Source organism: Hippopotamus amphibius, chromosome 15, assembly GCF_030028045.1.
Source record: "Hippopotamus amphibius kiboko isolate mHipAmp2 chromosome 15, mHipAmp2.hap2, whole genome shotgun sequence".
Taxonomy (NCBI): Eukaryota; Metazoa; Chordata; class Mammalia; order Artiodactyla; family Hippopotamidae; genus Hippopotamus; species Hippopotamus amphibius.
Genome location: NC_080200.1, coordinates 14,774,124 through 14,792,348, shown reverse-complemented (window position 1 = coordinate 14,792,348; position 18,225 = coordinate 14,774,124). Strand labels below are relative to the sequence as shown.

The 18,225-nt window shown below is 46.8% G+C and overlaps 1 protein-coding gene across 3 annotated transcripts in view; it reads left to right on the top strand.

Annotated features, from left to right (window-relative positions):
• GATAD2A (GATA zinc finger domain containing 2A) overlaps positions 1-18,225 on the top strand; it is a 94,296-nt gene that overhangs the window by 35,737 nt on the left and 40,334 nt on the right. For 2 of the 3 annotated variants that reach the window (XM_057708998.1, XM_057708997.1), the window contains exon 2: positions 888-976. The exons of the other annotated variant lie outside the window; for it this stretch is intronic. The gene's annotated coding sequence lies outside the window, so the exon portion shown is untranslated. The remainder of the gene's footprint in view (positions 1-887; positions 977-18,225) is intronic. 3 annotated transcript variants of the gene reach the window in all.

The window sequence follows — 18,225 nt, the reverse complement described above, 5'->3', positions numbered from 1 at the left end:
GGACTTCTGACGTCACAGAGGAGGACAAGTCCTGGGGCCATGCTGTCTCTGTGACCTTGGGAGAGTTCCTGAACTGTCTTGAGCCTTAGTTTTCCTATCTGTAAAATAGGCAGCCCCTTTCTGCCTGGGCAGTGTAAGACCTTTGGAGATGATCCCTGGGTGAAACTTCTAGTTGCCCTATGGCAGTGAAGCTGCCTCCATGTGGGAGATGAAGTTTGTCCATCCCTGGGCACCTCATGCCCTCAGCTTCTTGAGGGCAAACTCTGCACTTCCTGGGCAGGGTGGTTTCCTTGGGGTCTGTGTTGGGAAGTGGGCACTGGGGAGGGGAGAGGTCACCTCTGGAGAGGGAGACTGGGTGGCCCTCGGTAAGTTCCTGAATGTCAGACATGTCAGGTCCCTTATCTGTAAACTGGGAGTGATCGTGTAACTTATCCCTAAGATTGTCCTGGGGATTCAAAGAGATACTGAATTTTAGCATGGTACCTGGAGCTCACTACTAAATATCTGTTAAACGCTAGTATTTCTGTTTCTGCTATTAATGTCATTAGTGTTATAATCAAAACATTGAACCATTTTCTGTGTGTTCAGTATGTTGGCTTGTGATTGCGTACCACCTTTTGTTTCCATCCATATTGCTAAAGATGGGATCTTTAGCATCTGAGATGTGTTTATTGGTTAGTGCACCTTATTGGGTCATACATCAGAGACTGATAGAAATTGATTTCCTCAGCTTGCCCTCCTGTGGAAGGTAGCAGACACAGAGCTCTGATTAAAATCTAGAATTTCGCTATGTAATTCCAGGGATTGGAGACATTTAAAATTGTTGGTACGTTCCAGAAATTTTCCTTGGAAACTCAAGTGTTTCTTCTTCTGTTCTTTGCTTTTAGGCTGGCCAGCACGTTGACAGAAGTTGCCTTTTGACATAGCTCCCACCATGGCCGGCTGGTAGGACCACTGTCCCATGCCCAGAAGCCAGGTGAGTGTGCAGTATCTAGTATCTGTGGAATGGAGGCAGTGACTTACCCAGTAGACCTCGTTCAGGTCCTTGGACATTTGAGACAGAGCACTGCTTCAGAAGCCGATGGCCACCTCCTAGAGGAGAGGGAGGAAGGCAAGTACCTCTGGGGTTGCACACTGGGCCATCTGCACAGGGCTGCCCAGGCTCTGCGTCCTCCAGGATGGCCGTTGCTCTCCTCTTGCATCTCAGGGGTCACTCGTTTGAAAAGCCCAGGCCCAAGTAGGATGAGCTGCCCTCTGTGAGGATCAGGGGCAGAGGATAATCGTGGCCAAGTGGTCTTTGCCTTCTGGCCATTCCTGTGATTTCCCAGTGCTGACGGAAGCGGTTAGAATTTATCCTCAACCACCAGTGCTTGGAGCTCATTGTCCTTACCCCCCCTTGCCTGTGGGGAAACTGAACTATCCACCCACTGCTTAGGGCTTGCAGGTGGCAACTATGTCCAGGGCTTTTGGGACTCAGCAGTACAGAGCTCAAAACCCAGGCGGATTTTGTCTGTTACTAGCCAGGGCCTGGCCAGTGATGCTTTGTGCCAAGGCTGCCTATCTGGAGAAGAATGTAGGACTGAGAGACACCTTAGAACATGGAGACAGCTTGGAGACCTCCTGGGTCGGTTAGCTGCTTCCTCTTACAGACCAGCTGGCTGGTGATTTTCCGAGGGGTGTATGCCCTTCTAACAGTGTCACAGCTGCACAGGGTGAGAACTGGCTGCTTTGGCTCCCCTGCTGGGCTGAGCAGGGTATGTGGCAAGGGTTGGGGGTCAATTTGTGAGGTTTTGGGTCTTATCTGTATATAGCAAGATAGTGTGGGCATGGTCAAGTAATCCTGTTGTTAGGAAAACATCTCCAGAATGTTTTCCCAGCAAAGATAAACTTTACTGGTGTTAAAAAAAAAAATTTTGTTTTTCATACTGAGATAATTTGCATACCACTTAATTGACCCATTTATAGTATACAGTTCAGTGATGTTTTTGTATATTCAAGAGCTGTGCAACTATCACCTTTATCTAGCTCCAGAACACTTTCATCACCCCCCAAAGAAACCCCACACCCATTAGCAGTCCCTCTCCAGTCCCCTCTCCTCAGCACCTGGGAACCACTGATCTTCCTCCCTCCCTCCCTTCCATTTTTGGCTGTGTTGGGTCTTCGTTGCTGCACTAGTTGCTTTCTCTAGTTGTGGAGAGCAGGGGCTGCTCTTCGTTGTGGTGTGTGGGCTTCTCATTGCAGTGGCTTCTCTTGGTACGAAGCTTGGGCTCTAGGCCTGCGGGCTTCGGTAGTTGTGGCACACGGGGTTAGTTGCTCCTCGGCATGTGGGATCTTCCTGGACCAGGGATCGAACCCATGTCCCTGCATTGGCAGGCGGACTCTTAACCACTGCGCCACCAGGGAAATCTTTGGATATTGCTTATCAATGACATCATATAATATATATGATCTTGTGTGTCTAACTTCTCATACTCAGCATGTTTTCACGGTTCATCCACTCTCTAGTGTGAGTCAGTGCTTCATCCATTTTTGTGGCTGGGTATATATCCATTGCATGGATAGATCACATTTGTTTATCCATTCATCTGATAGATTTGGACTATTCCACCTTTCAGTAATTATGAATAGTGCTATGAACATTTATGTGCACAAATTTGTGTGGACTTGTTTTCAGTTCCTTTGGATATATACCTAGGAGTGGAATTGTTGGGTCATGAGTCTTTAATAGTCTGAAGAACTGCCAGACTGTTGTCATGTCAGCTACACCATTTTACATCCCCCCAGTCCTGCCTCAGGCCCCCAGAGCTCTCTGGAGACAAAAAAATGACTCAAAGTCTGTGTGTCGGTTTCCTAGAGCTAGTTCAGGATCATCAGTATTGATGGAGCTCATTACCTGGTGCTGGTGGCAGCATGCAGTGGGCCAGCCACCTAGAAAGTGAGTTTGGCACTCTGCTGTCAACAGGCTCTCTTTGGACATTAGTGTTTAAAAATTCTGGTGCTTTACATCTCAATAAGGTCTTACCTGCAGCCCAGAGGGGTGGCCATCCGTTACCCTATAGCCCAGGGCATTGTCCGAAGACAGCAGGCTGGCTTAGGGTTCTCTGAGGTCCTAGGCTGAGTGACCCTGCTTCTGCCTGGCCCTTTGTAAACTAGGAAGTACATGGTCTGAGCAGTAAGTACTTGCTGAATGAATGAATGAATGAGTGAAGTGAATGGATGAATGAAGTGAATGAATGAAAGAAAATTCCTCCTTTCCTATCACAAGGCCAGCAAGGAAGACACAGCCATAACATTACAAAGCAGTTAGTTTGGGAATTCAAGAGGGAATTTCTGGCAGCCACCTCAAGTGTTCCCTCTGGCCCTGCCTCTCCATACCCGGTGTGTGAAGGGGTAAAGGACTGATGGGAAAGGATGGACTGCGAATGCTTGTGGCAGGTGATGGTCAATGTCAAACAGGCAAAAACACCCTTGAGCAATTTTTTGTTTTTTTGGCCGTGGCTCTTGGCCTGTGGGATCTTAGTTCCCTGACCAGGAGTTGAACCCGGGCTCTCGGCAGTGAGAGCATGGAGTCCTAACCACTGGACCGCCAGGAAATTTCCTGAGCAATTATTTTTAAAAGATGTATAACTATGTCAGCATGTGTACTTTTTGTCGTGGGTGTAAGCCCACCCAGCAAATTGATTGATTGTTCCACTTTCAGTTCAGCCATGGCCTGAGGTCAGCTGGGGTCTCCCTATTCCTACTGCTCAAGACTCAGCGGGCACAGAGGAAGAGCAAGGCAGGAGGAGGGCTGGGTCCTGGAGAGTCTTGAGGCACATATACAGCCCCCACACAATGCTCCACATTGTACGTGGTTGTTGGTTTGTATAGTGAGGGTCAGACTGTCTGCTTGGCTAATGGAATTGGTGTCCACCCTTGAATTTTGCCTGTCAGGGATTGTGTTTGTTCAGCAGCTGCATACACTGCTTGTGTGCTGAGAGACTGGCCTTGTGCTTGGTGTTAAGGATCAAAAATGGGTATAACTTATAGAAAAACAAACAGGAAAAGCAAATACAGATGACCTTAACCAAGGCATAAAAGATACTCAGTCTTTTCTGATACTGAGAATAATGCTCATTGGAGCTTCTCTAAGACATTTTTAACCCTTTTCCTGACAGGTGGACACCGTTCTCTTGGTGGGAATCAGGCACCACCATATGTCACTCTTAGAGGTTTGCAGCTCCTCAGAGGGGGATTTGCTTACCCTTTCTCAAGCAAGTCCACTTCTAGAAATGTATCCCAAAGATAGACTGTCAAAAGTAAGGGTTGTGACAAGGCTGTTCATTACAACATCCTGAAGCAGCAAACTGGAAATAATTTAGATGTTTGTCAGTTGGTGCTGGAACTGATGGTGCTGGATCTGCCAGTGGGGTGGAGCCGAGCCCCTGAGCAGAGGAAGGAGGGATGTCTTCTTGTCATGGTGATGGGATTTCTAGGGCGAAATGAGTAGACAAAATAATAAGGTGAAGAATGAAGAGATGTATTGCATTCACTTTTATCTCACCTAAGGAAAGGTAGAGGTGGGATGGGATGTAGACATATGTGTATTTGTTTATATTTTATTTTTTTTGGCCACGCCACGTGGCATGTGGGTTCTTAGTTCCTCCACCAGGGATCGAACCCCTGCCCCGGCAGTGGAAGTGTGGAGTCCTAACCACTGGACTGCCAGGGAATTCCCATACGTTGTGTTTTTTAGAATGGAAATACAAACCATAAATGAACCACCTGGTCACCTCCAGAAGGAGGCATGAGAGGGGATAGGGTTATCGGGAGACTCCTCTGGGTTTCCTTTCTATGTAGCACTGGATGCATGTTTTACATAATTAGAAAACAAAATTATGTCATGTATTGCGGGAGGGAATCCCTAAAAACCCAAGAGCAAAAGCAAGCTGAAATAAGTGAATCTAGGTCCATGTCAGTTGTTACTCAAGTTGGTGATTTAACCTCTCAGAGAAGATTTATTTCATATGGCTTTAAAACAGTAGTTTGGGGACTTCCCTGGCCGTCCAGTGGTTAAGACTCAGTGCTTGCAATGCAGGGGACGTGGGTTCGATCCCTTGCTGGGGAACTAAGATTCCATATGCTGTGTAGCGTGATCAAAAAAAGAAAAAAGAAAAAATAGTAGTTTGATTTTTTTTTTTTTCTTTTTGCCTTGGTTCGCGGCAAAGGCCTTGTGAGCTCTTAGTTTTCTGACCAGGGATTGAACCCAGGCCCTCCACAGTGAGAGCGCAAAGTCCTAACCACTGACTGCCAGAGAATTCCCTAAAACATAGTAGTTTGATTGTAAGGTATGAGATATGCCATAAAGGCAAAAATTAGAAAAAAAATCTTTGTTTTTAGGAATCATATTTTTGCTTTCAGGTCAACAATGCCAGTAGTCTTGTTGAATGCCACTTCTCCTACAATTATATATTGTAGGAGAAAACAAGTAATTGATGTCTCTGAGAACTAAAATGGGAATTCCCTGGCAGTCCAGTGGTTAGGACTCCGAGCTTCCATTGCTGGGGGCCTGTAGTCGATCCCTGGGGAACTAGGGCCCCACCAAAAAAAAAAAAAGAAAGAAAGAAAGAACTGAAAGTTTTAGGATGAAAGACACATGCAAATAAAAGATCAAAACACTTAAGTGAAAAAAACAATTTTTTAAAAAATATTTTTAATTTTATTTATTTGGCTGTGCCAGGTCTTGGTTGAGGCATGTGGGATCCAGTTCCCTGACCAGGGATTGAACCTGGGCCCTCTGCATTGAGAGAGCGAGAGTTCGGAGTTCTAACCACTGGGCAACCAGGGAAGTCCCAGAAAATGTTTTAATTCTAAATCTGCATTGGAATGTACCAGTTGTGTAGGACAGTACAAGGGTTGTGTTAGAAGGACAACCCCCATTGTCAGGGGTGGGGCAGGTGAATGAGAATTAGTCCTTGAGTTGGAGCATCATGTGTTTAAAAAAAAACAAAAAACAAAAAACCAGGGTTCATATTGGTGTTCAAAGGAAAGGAAGAAACTCACTGGTGACCTTTGGAAGGTGTTAGGGAATCAACTCATTTTGAAAATTGGTAGATAGAAGGAAAGAAGCAAGCATTTATCCTACCTCTACTCTATGGACTGTACTTGCAAGGAACAAAATAGTGGGTAAGGGCTAGTTTCCTTCGAAGATAGATCAGTGCTGCTAGAATTTTCCAGAATGCTCTACTCGCACTGTCCAATGTGGTACCTGGAATATTGTGATTGAGTAAGTCAAGTTTTAATTTCATTTGATTTAAATCTTTTAAAATAGCCACATGTGGCTAATGGACAGTGTAGCTATTGACATTTTTGGCTAATTAGTATGAAGTGGTGGAATTATAAGTTCATACATTTGCAGGCATCTAATGAAATGGTGGGTCTAGACAGTGGTCCTCAGTGGCTTCCAGCCCCCAAGGAAGGGTGCAAATGCTTCCAGAGGGACATATGCTTGGTTGGTCCTCAAAATCTGGTTTATGGGAAATTGGGGTCGTATTATATTATACCACAGGGACACCACTGGCAAAACCCAGTTGTGGGAAACAGGGCAAATGGCCTGATTTCTTCAACATGATTGAAAAGAAAGTGGTGGGGGAACCTATAGATTTCAACCATGTGTGACTTTGACAAAGACTGAGGAATGATTGTTTAATTGTTGATGGTGTGATCATGAGATTGTGGTTTTGTGTCCTGTAGTGATAAGCACTGAACTGTTCATTCATAATGCATGCTGTGTGGCGTTTGCTTCATAGAGGCTAGTGGGTGTGAGGTGTGTGAAAGACCAAGGTTGGTCATCTGACGACCATGAAACCTGGGTGGTGGGCGTGAGCGGGTTAATTGTGCTGTTCTCTGTGCTTCTTTGGGTATGTTTGCAATTTTCCATAATGGAAAGTTTGGAAGATGGGTTTGACCCAGGCATTCCCTCAGGGAACTTTATGATGCATGTCACCCAGAGCACGGGAAACACCCGTTAACAGAAGTGAGGATGGTGGTCACTTGTGGTTAGTTTAAGTTCAAGCAGAAAACCTTCAGCAGAGATTCTGGAATTGCTCTGAGGGGCTGTGACCAGTGGCCTGTCAAGCGGGACACCCTCGCGTTACAGCATTCTCATTTTCTGTGATAACGACACTTCCAGTACCTTCATGGAGTCCTTGGAGGACACTAGCGATAGAGTGGGTGCTGATCCCATTTCACAGGTGAGGAGGCTGAGGTGCGTGGAGGTGAACCAGGCATTCTGGAGGTGAACCAGGCATTCTGGTTTCCACCTGATGTAGTGTGATGCTAATGGCACCTTCTGTTCTGTGAGCCCTCTTCCCGCCTCCCCCAGTACCCAGAGAGCATTTTATCACATGTGCTTCTTCACTTCAATACCTCAGCCCCATGTTTCAGCCTGCTCTGTCCACTGCCCACCCCACACATCTGTGTGTGTCCCACAGGGGCTTCCTAGGACTATGCTTCTATGGGTGGGAGGCCTTTTGTTGAAACCTCAACGGTGTCCCTGGGGCCCAGTCAGACCCTGGTTGAAACTAAACAGGTGTTTGGGTGAATGAGTGAGTGAAATGTCTGTGAGACTGAGGCGTCAGGCACAATCCCATTGTGAAGCCCGTGACAGGCCTGACTTGAATCCTGCTCTGTGGCGGTGGCCCGTGTGACCCTTGCCATCAGAGGTCTTGCCCTGTCTCCAAGTTGGCTCCCTGTTGGTAAGTTGTCCCATTTGTGTCCCACATGGTCACACTCCCATCTGTACTGTGGGCTTGCTGTGGTTCCCTTGGTTGCTGTGAGAAGCTGACACTTGTTGCTCATGGAGGGACTGCACCCCAGTGGACAATGGCTCTTTGATTGTTTGGGATCTTGTTACACAGAGGAGTCTTTCCTTGAGGACCCTATTCAGTCCTCTTGGGGTCAGAGTAAACCTGCTTTTGCCTTTTAGTAGTTTAGCAGCTCTAGAGGAGTTGTGACTCTTCAGGTTAAGGTTATTTTGTTTTTTGTCTTCCTGCCTTGAAAATAGTAAGGTAAAATTCACATAATATAAAATTCACCAATTTAAACATTTTAAAGTGTACATTGGCATTTAATACAATTACAGTGTTGTGCAGCCATCAGCTCTAATTCTAGAACATTTTCATCACTCCAAAGAGAAACTTGTACGTATTAGCCTGTACTCTCCCACTCCCCTCTGTGGCCCCCCCCCCCCCCCCCGCAGTGGCGACCGTTAATCCATTGATACTTTCTGTCTATAGATTTACTAATGTTCTGGGCATTTCAGATAAATGGAATCATATACTGTATGGCCTTTTGTGCCTGGCTTATCTCACTTAGCATGTTTTCATAGTTTATCTGCATTGTGACATGAATCAGAAACTTAGTACTTTTTATGGCTGAATAATATTTCATTGTATGGATATACCACATTTTTTTTATTATTTGCAATAAACTGCATATATTTATTTATTTTAATTAATTACTTTTATTTATTTATTGGCTGCATTGGGTCTTTGTTGCTGCACGTGGGCTTTCTCTAGTTGCTGTGAGCGGGGGCTACTCTTCATTGTGGTGTGTGGGCTCCTCATTGTAGTGGCTTCTCCTGTTGTGGAGCACAGGCTCTAGGCACGTGGGCGTCAATAGTTGCAGCGTATGGGCTCAGTAGTTGTGGCTCGTGGGCTCTAGAGCACAGGCTCAATAGTTGTGGCACACGGGCTTAGTTGCTCTGTGGCATGTGGAATCTTCCCAGGGCAGGGCTCGAACCCATGTCCCCTGCATTGGGAGGCAGATTCTTTACCACTGCACCACCTAGGAAGTCCAAACTGCATATATTTTTTTTTTTTTTTTCTTTCAAATTTTTTTTTTTTTTTTGGCACACGGGCTTAGTTGCTCCGCGGCATGTGGGATCTTCCTAGAGCAGGGATCGAACCCATGTTCTCTGCATTGGCAGGCGGATTCTTAACCACTGCGCCACCTAGGAAGCCCCAAACTGCATATATTTAAAGTGTACAGTTTGACATTTTTTTCTTGTTAGTAATGTATGTATGGCATGGATATACCACATTTTGTTTATCAGTTCACCCATTGATGAACATTTGGGTTGTTCTTACTTGGCTGTTGTGAATAGTGCTGCTTTTTAACATTTGTGTACAAGTTTTTGTTTGAATAAATGCACATCTCTCAGGTATATATCTAGGAGTAGAATTGCTGAGTCATATGGTAATTCTGTATTTAACTTTTTGAGGAACTGCCAGACTGTTTCCCACATCACTGTACTGTTTTACATTTCCACCCAGCAATATATGGTGGTTCCAATTTCTCCACATCCTCAACAACACTTATTTTCCTTTTGTTTTTTTTTTTTAAATAGTCATCCTAGTGGGTGCGAGAGGTGGTATCTCATTGTGGTTTTGATTTGCATTGCCCTAATGACTAATGATGCTGAACATCTTTTCATGTGCTTATTGGCCATTTGTCTGTCTTTGGAGATATGTCTTTTCAGGTCTTTTGCCTGTTTTTCTGAATTTGGTTTGTTGTTAAGTTATAAGAGTTCTTTATATATTCTGGACACCAGACCCTTATTAGAGATATGATTTCAAATATTTTCCCCACTCTGTTGATTTTTTTCACTCTCTTTTGCACAAAATAATTTAGTTATGATGAAATCTAATTTATCTTTTTTCTTTTGTTGATATTGAGCTTTTGGTGTCATATCTAAGAATCTCTTGCCAAAGTGAAGGTCATGATTTACCCTTATATACTCTTAAGAGTTTTGTAGGTTTACCTTTTTTTTTAATCTATATATTTAAAAAAATAAATTTATTTATTTGTTGGCTGCATTGGGTCCCCGTTGCTGTGCGAGGGCTTTCTCTAGTTGCAGTGAGCGGGGGCTGCTCTTCGTTGTGGAGCACAGGCTCTAGGCACATGGGGTTCAGTAGTTGTGGCATGCGGGCTTGGTAGTTGTGGCTCATGGTCTCTAGAGCACAGACTTAGTAGTTGTGGCACACGGGCTTAGTTGCTCTGTGGCATGTGGGATCTTTCCTCGACCAGGGCTTGAACCTGTGTCCCCTGCATTGGCAGGCAGATTCTTAACCACTGGGCCAGGAGGTCCCAGGTTTAGCTTTTAATGTTTAGGTCTTTGACCCATTTTGAGGTGATTTTCATATATGGTATGAAGTAAGGGTTTTTATTTGGTTTTTGATCATTGTATTTTCTGTTGACATGAAGACTTTTTGGTTTATTTAACCAGGAAAAGGAATGCCATAGCTGGAAGTTCTGAAAGTACTTTTTCTCACCTGTTTAGTAAGTATGTATCGAACACCTATTCTGTCCTGGGCCCTGGGACAGTAGCACTGACTGTTCTTGTGGGAGATGTGGTGGGGACAACACACAAATGGAGAGATGAGTAAATAGGATGTCAAGTGGTGATGAAGTGGGAAAGGGGGTAGAGACCCCCTGAGGTGCATATGTGGAGGGGAGATACATGTCATTTTGCTCTTTTGTCTGAGGAAGAGGGTGGTATACAGAGACCTGGGGGAGGACCTTCCAGGAAGAGGGAGCAGGAAGTACAAAGGTGGAAGTAAATTTGGCTTTCCGAGGAGCGCCTGGGATGTTGGAGTGGCTGGAGCTGAGAGAATAGGGTCGAGGGGTAGGGGGATGTGTGGGGATGGTAGTAGACAGGTCAGAGAAGCTGGCAGGGCCTTGGCTGGGGTGAGGCCTTGCCTTCACCTTGAGTAGCATGTTTTACAAAATGACCACTAATGTGACATCCTCTAGGTCAGCCTGGCTGGAGGTTGTTGTAGGTGTCTATACCCAGAACAACCCCCTGTCCAAGGGGAAGATTTCCACTTACAGGGTGGAGGAGAGAAGTAAGATTTCTGTTCCAGCTCTCACAGCTGTGCAGGAAGTGCTGCAAGAACTGTTCATCAGTAGGAACTGTTTCTTAGGCCCATGGGCTTCATTGAGACCAGAAACTTATTTAGTTCTAGATGTAGGTTTCCCTGCTGGCTCTGATCCTTTTGGGGTGGCTGCCGGCCCTGCTGCCACAGGATGTGTGCAGGGAGAAGCTTGACAAAAGAGCCCAGGCAGGGCCTCGGGCCGTGGCGTCTCCACATTGCTGGGTGTCCTGATGAAAATGACAAAAGATGCACATTTCCACTCACATTTCCTCCCAAGAATGGAGAAAGCTTTTCTGGCCCTTCCTGGAATTTTCTGCTTAAAACCTTTTGCCATTTCCAGCTCTGTGGAGCTGGTGGTCAGGGCTGGATTCTTGGTCAGGCCCTGAGGGAGTCAGTCCTGGAAGGGTTAAGGCCTCCCATTTTGTGATGTGACACCCGATGGGCACATTGCAGATGGCATGGAAATGGCAGTCGTAACGCTTTGTGGGCTGAGCAGGCTCAGCCCGGGAGGCAGCTGGGAGGGACAGAGGACTGGTCCTTTGCCGTGGGAGGGAAACTCAGCCAGACATCTCTCATAGTGACGTCCCACACCAGGGGGGACTCCTGGTCACCATTTCCCTGTGGACATTTAATATTTTTCAGATTCCCCTCCACAGGTGGCACCTTTATTTCTGCGTTGCATTCTCCTCTGGCACCATTTGTTTCTCTCTCTGGTGCTTCAGGGGTTGGGCTTTGGGCACAGGCCCCAGCCATCAGCGGCTCGGACACCCATGTGGGGCCACTTCCAGGTGGCAATGTTGGGTGCTTACTGAGCACTTCTGAGAGCGTAAACACAAAATGCAAGTCCTCATCTCCAGAGTGAGTCTGGAGGGTGCTATCAACAGTTTTAAATACACTTGCTACCAGTCTCTCCCTGTCTTAAAACGTCATCTGTTTAGGTGTACTTTGTCCTGCGTGCTTTGACCTGGAGGTGTAGACAGGCTTTCGTCTCATGTCACTGGGAAGGGGCACTCAGAGGCCAAAGCATGAGGCTGAGGTGTAGATGGAGCTTAGTGGGATCTGCGTGGCCTGTCTGGTTAGTGGTATTCCCTGTTTTCAGAAGTTTTTAGGATCGTCTGTGTGTGGGAGAAGATAAAAACATATTCCCTACCTACACCACCTTCCCCGACAGGATCTGTGCTTTCTCTAGCTGCCTCTCCCCCATGACTCCTGGGAGGGAGGATGGTTGTTGAGGTCAGGGGACTTGGCTGTCCCAGGCCTGGCCCTGTTTGTCCCTGAGTGAGCTTGAGTGTCTGGGCAGGCCACCAGAGGGCTGGCTGTTACTGTGGCATGAGCCTCATTGAAGGCAGTGACCATCGATTTTTCTGGAGATGACTGGTCGCAAAACTTGCTCTGTTTCCACGAGCGGTATTGGGGTAAAGTGCTACCCGCGCCTTTCTCCACAGTGCAGGTCTACATGGGATTTTCCTTTAGGAATCTGAAGACCATTAAGGTTTTATTTTTAAAATGTTGGGTGGTTGCTGCTTGAGTGTATTAAAGTTTCTACTTTCTAGGTTGATTTTGTTAAATATATCCCCAAAAGCATTATTTCAGAGGCTGTATTTACATGTTCTCCACCTTAAAAAAAACAGATTGTAAATGTGTGTTTATTTGTAAATGTAAAAGCCCAAAGTGCTGTGTCTGTGGTTTTTTTAATTTTAATTTTTTTTTTTTACTCTTTTCAGTCTTAACAGTCTATATACCTACATATCTGGGTGGTTCTTGAATCAGGGACTGAAGGTGACCCGAGAGGATGGCTGCTTTGGTCTGACTTTACCTTGCATGACTCCTCTGGGTGGCGATGGCCTTATAGATGGGTCATTAGCATTTCAGATGGAGTACAGCATTTGGGCACACCTGGCATGGTAGAAGTGCCCTGTTAGGAGGAGGCTGAGATGCTCCCGAACTTAACCTTCCCCTTTGACTCCTGTGTCTGAGCTGACTGCTATATTTGCAAATGGTGTGTCTTCCCTGAAGGGTTAGGTAGAGCGCACCTGTGGGGGCTGGGGGCAGAGCGCTCCCTGGGGAGAGTGCCAGTGCTCAGATTGATTTGTTTGATGAGTGCCTGGAAGCACTTCATTTCAGTTGTGTGTGCACATGTGTCTTTTTGGAGCATACTCAGTGCCATTTCACAGCTCTTGGAACTTCTCTCCTCTGTCCTTCAGGCCCTAAGTAAAGGTTCCAGCTCTTCTCACTCTCACAGGCTGATGGTGGGCTGGTCAGACCCCTACCACACCCCCAGTCCCTGGACTCCTGCAGGGCACCCAGAGCCCAGCAAAGCCTGTGGAAGGCCTGGTCACCACTGCTAGGGTCTCACACTGTAATTATGGGGGAATGTTTTTTCCTTCTAAGCCACCTCCTCCATTTAAAAAAGTTGTTAAAAGTTTTGATCTCCTTTTATTTGGTTTCATCTACTTACTTTTGAGATGGGTTTTCACGTGCCTGTATATTTCTGCCACTTCACCTTTTGTGCTACCATTTCTTTCTCCCTCTTCCGTCTTTACAACTCAGATTCTACTGTTGGGGCCTAGTTCAAATGAAGCATTTCTATATCCACTCCTCTGGACCAGCAGGGTGGATTTCTTTTCCATTGTTAATTTGTAGCAAAATGGTGATTGACACACACACCTCACAGCCCTTACTGGTCTTTGCTCCCATGAAGGCAGGGACTCCCCCTCCCCCACAAGCTGCTCTTACTGCCCTCCACAGAGGTGGTGCCCCCAGGTCACTGGCCCCTTGGAGGTCACCATCTGGTGCAGAATCACTGTTTGGAGCCTGTCAGTGTCCACATCCTGGGCCAGACGGGCTATGAACTAGGAGAAGGGTGCCCCTGGTCATTAGTAACTGACCAGGCTCCTCAGTGCCACAGAAATTCTGTTGTGGGTTCAGGCATCTCTCAGGTAAACATCAGTAAACAATAGTTCTTTGCCTTCTCTGGAAACTTAAATTACTGTGTGCACAAAGTAGCAGAAATGAGCATGGTTGCAGTGCTAGTGATTTTAAAATGCTCTGCTGCTCCACCCAGGTGTGAAATTATTTATCTTGGAGGAAGTATGGGTTGAAGTGGCAGAGGTGTGCAGGGATCCACACAAGGCCCTGCAGGGCTCTCTGCAAGGCCCTCTTGGCTCCTTCACTTGCTTTAGAAGTTGGTGATTCTGGACCCTGTGTCTAATCTCATTTACAAACTACATGGTTTGCCTTCTTGAGACAGTTGGATCAGGAGCCCAGTGGATATGGGTCACCCATAAGAACTCCTGTTCCCTTGCTCATAAATGGACAGAGAAGACCCTTTCTAAGATAATTTCACAAGATTTGGGAGTGGGAGGAGGGGATGAAAACTGTGCACACTGTTGAATGTATGTGGTGTGCATGTGTATGCGGGCGCATATGTTTGTGTTCGCGTCAGTGTGGGTAGACACATGCGTGTGTATTTGTGTGTGTGGTGCAAGGTTGCTTGGTGTTCAGCTAGCCTGATGTGCTGCATTTTGGGGAGCAGGGAGGTGTCTACCGACACCCCTGTTTCTGGTGTCCATCAAGTGGGGTCAGATGCTCCCAAGGCTGGAGCACTGTGTGTTCCTCATCCCTTTTACTCCCTTTTCACTGCCCCAGCTTACCCAGAGTCTAGGTACCACTGGCCATCATTGGAGGCCAACAGTGAAACTGCCCACCTTGTGAGAAGCCTTTGAAAGAGCAAGTGAGCCCATTCAGCAGGACAGAAGAATTTGTTGGTCAAGTCTTTCATTTTTGTTAAGTGACTGTTTATCTGGTGAGCAGCATTGGCTTCTCTTAACACTAGGCAGAAGGCTCAGAAAACCTGCATCAAGTCCCCAGGTCCAGGGAGCTCCAGTGTGGGATGAACATGACGCCACCAGGCTGGGGGCGAGGTGATGTGCCTACCAGTCAGGCCCAACATTCACATAAAGGTCAGGAGAATTGAAGGACCAAGGTGCTGACTGGGTGGAGGCTGAGGCTGACTGCTGTGTCTAAGGCTCTCCTGGTGTCCCCAGGCTGGGGCTGAGCTGTGGAGCTACAGTTGCAGGCAGAATGCACCAAGGTTCGTTCAGGAGCAAGGTGCAGGGCTGTGAAGGCACTGGGGTGGGACAGTTGGTGGCAGTATGGTGTGAACCTGTGTCCTCCTGGATCCCAACCCCTGCAACCAGGTAAAGTGCCCTTCTCAGGGTTTCTCTGTCGCAGATGAGACCCTCCTCTCCCCAGCCCTCAAGGGTAAAGGTGAGTCCTAGTTACCTGGAGAAGCCTGGCCCTGTGGCTCTTCCCAGGGACCCCCAGGTCTCCAGCCACTCAGCCCCAGTGTACTTGATTCATACTTTCCTTCCCGGCTTAACCCCCCCACCCCCTCCCCAGTCAGGTCCTTCTCAGCCCCTGTGCTGTTCCTTAGAGCTTTGGTCTGATGCTCAGGCACATGTGCTTAGGAACCGCTTGTTTCTGTAACTGGGTTAAAGTTTCATCTAGTGCAGTAATTGAGTTTATAGCATGTAATTTCCTTCTACGAGGGACCTATTTATCTTGAGTGTGTAGGGCTTTTTGGATGGTATAATATTGACCCATGTCGTGGAACAGACTACCCTGCAGTAATCAGTCTGCACTCGACACTTTTTAAAACTAAATTTCTTCTGACTTGTCAAAGGGTTAACCTTGAGTTCTGGGCTTGGATTTGAATTTACACATTCACATCTTTTTTTTTTTTTATTTATTTGGTTGCACTGGGTCTTAGTTGCAGCAGGTGGGCTTCTTAGTTGCAGCCCAAGGGCTCCTTAGTTGCGGCATGGAAACTCTTAGTTGTGGCATGCATGTGGGATCTAATTCCCTGATCAGGGATTGAACCCAGGCCCCCTGCATTGGGAGGGTGGAGTCTTATCCACTGCACCACTAGGGAAGTCCCCTTCATGTCCTGTTTTTGAAACTGATTTTTCTTTGTAGTTAGTTCTGCTATAATGCTTGTTTGGAAAAGCAGGTTTGTTCCAACACTATTGATATATTAGGGTATACTGTTTGGTTATGTGCGATTTTGTCCGGGAGAAATGCTAGGTCTAGGGGTTGGGAAGCTATGGTCCACAGGCTGCTGGCCTGTTTGGGTAAATAAAGTGTGATTGGGACACAGCCGTGCCCACTTGAGAACGAACTGTCACAGTTGCACAGCTTGAGTAATCAGAGCAGAGACTGAATGGCCTGCAGAGCTGAAAATATTTACTGTGTCCCTTTAAGAAAAAGTTTGCTGACTCCTGTATGAATGAATCCAGAAAACTGCTCCCAGCTGAAAGAGCACCTGCTGGTACCCCAAAGCAAGTGCACACACCTTAGATGTCCATCACGACCCCCCCCCATCCCACCCCTCCCCTTGTGGGATCAAACAGCCTCCTTCCACCATGTCACAGTGACTTAGAAACTGCACCCCACCCACAGTCACAGCAAACACCAAATCTTCCCTCAGGTGAGGCATAAGGCTTCAGGCAGCATTTGTGTATTTCTTAGCTGTTTAACATGCTGTCAGTTAAAAATCAGATTCCTGTCTTTTTTCTTTATGTTGCTGATGAAGTTTTAGGGTATTGTGCCCTAACCCCATTATTCCTACAAGCCCTGTGTATTTATTGTATGATTTTGCACCATGTGGCAGTTTTTAGGAATGCATATGTTGTGCTCCAGCAGAACTTACTGTACTCTGAAAGCAAACAGCAAAAGGTGTGGTATCACTCATAACACTCAATAAAGTTGTAAACATTTAATATCTCATCTGGACCCAGTGGGACCAGAGCAAGTGGTCAGGCCCAACTTCCTGCTTGTGAGGAGCTCCCTGTGTCCTTCGGAAACCTCATGCCTGACTCTGGGTAGTTGATGGGGTATTTCAGTGGGTGCTGTCTGGAGAAGCATGGGCTTCAGTTTCCAGCACTGTCCCACTCATTGCTGTATGACCTTTACTTGCCTCAGTTTCCCTACCTGTAAAACAGGGGCTGATGATAGCATTCACTTTGCATCTGAGAGGATTCATGTGGGGTAAATGCTCAGTAAGTGTAAGGTGTTTTGTCTGTAAAAGAAGACCCCACGTTTCTGTTAACAACAGAGGAGCATTAAACTTGGATTGAGATCTGAGAATCTCAGTGTTGAAAGGGAGCCTGTGCTCACCAACCCCTCACCCCACCCCTCAGTCCCTGAGCTCCTCTCTGCAAAACCTACATTTCTTCATTCATCAGGTGTTTGAAGTGCAGCTACTATGTGGTTGGCATTCTTCTGGAGCTGGGGATACATCAGGATCATTGATGGCGTGACCCTGCTGTCACATGGCCTGTTACCTTGTGGGTGGCAGTGACCTCTGACAACAGGGGCCTTGTAGGTTTTGGTAGCAGTGGTCTTCCCTGGCAGGGCAAGTCTTCATTCTCTGAGGTGAGGCTGCCGCGGAGGCATTTGAGGACATCTGTTCTGTCCTCCTCCTCACTGGGAAGTATCATTTAAGCCCCACCATGTGCTTGTCTCTCTAGGTGAAAACAAACAATTTAAACATGATTAAGAAAAGGCCTTAGGATTGTACAGTGGAATGTTCCACAGTGGGCAGCTTGTAAGAATGCCAGGTAGAAGGAAGAGTGTTGGACCTGGATTCCAGGCCCACTAGACTTGGATTTCCCCACCTTGTGGGATGACAGGTTAGTCTTCTACCCCCAGAGGCTCTGGGTAATGGCACCTGTCCCCCAGCCCCCACATGTATGGGTGTGGCGAGTCCCCACCCAGGTCACAGGACTGCTGCAGGGAGAGTTTGTCCTTCTCTTCTTAGTTCAGGTCTTTGAAAGCCTGAGGAGCTGCAAGCCAGGTGGCTGGGCCAGGGAGCCTTCTGATGATGTACAGGAGAGAAAACACCTGTATTTCTGGAGTGTCTTAAGTTTTCAGACAATTAAGTGTTCAGAACCCAGCTTCAGTCAATGACTAACACTTAGCTCTCTTTTTGAGGAAACAGGACTCACTGTGGCCTCCCTTCCTCTGCTGAGACTCTCCCAGCTCAGCGACTTGGCCCGGGCTGTTCCTCTGCCTGGACCGTCTCCCTGGATTCCTGTTCCCGCCTTGGCCTCAGTCTGTGAGGCTCCATCTCAGTACACTCGCCTTCCAGAAAGTGAGAATGCAGGAGTTTTTAATGAGAGCACTTGACTTGCTTGCTACATTTTGCCTTGTAGGGTAACCCCAGGAATCATACACTTTATGAGGCTAATTTAGAGAAATGTAGGTTTAACTCAGTAGCACATACTGAACCCGTACTGTCTGCTCCACA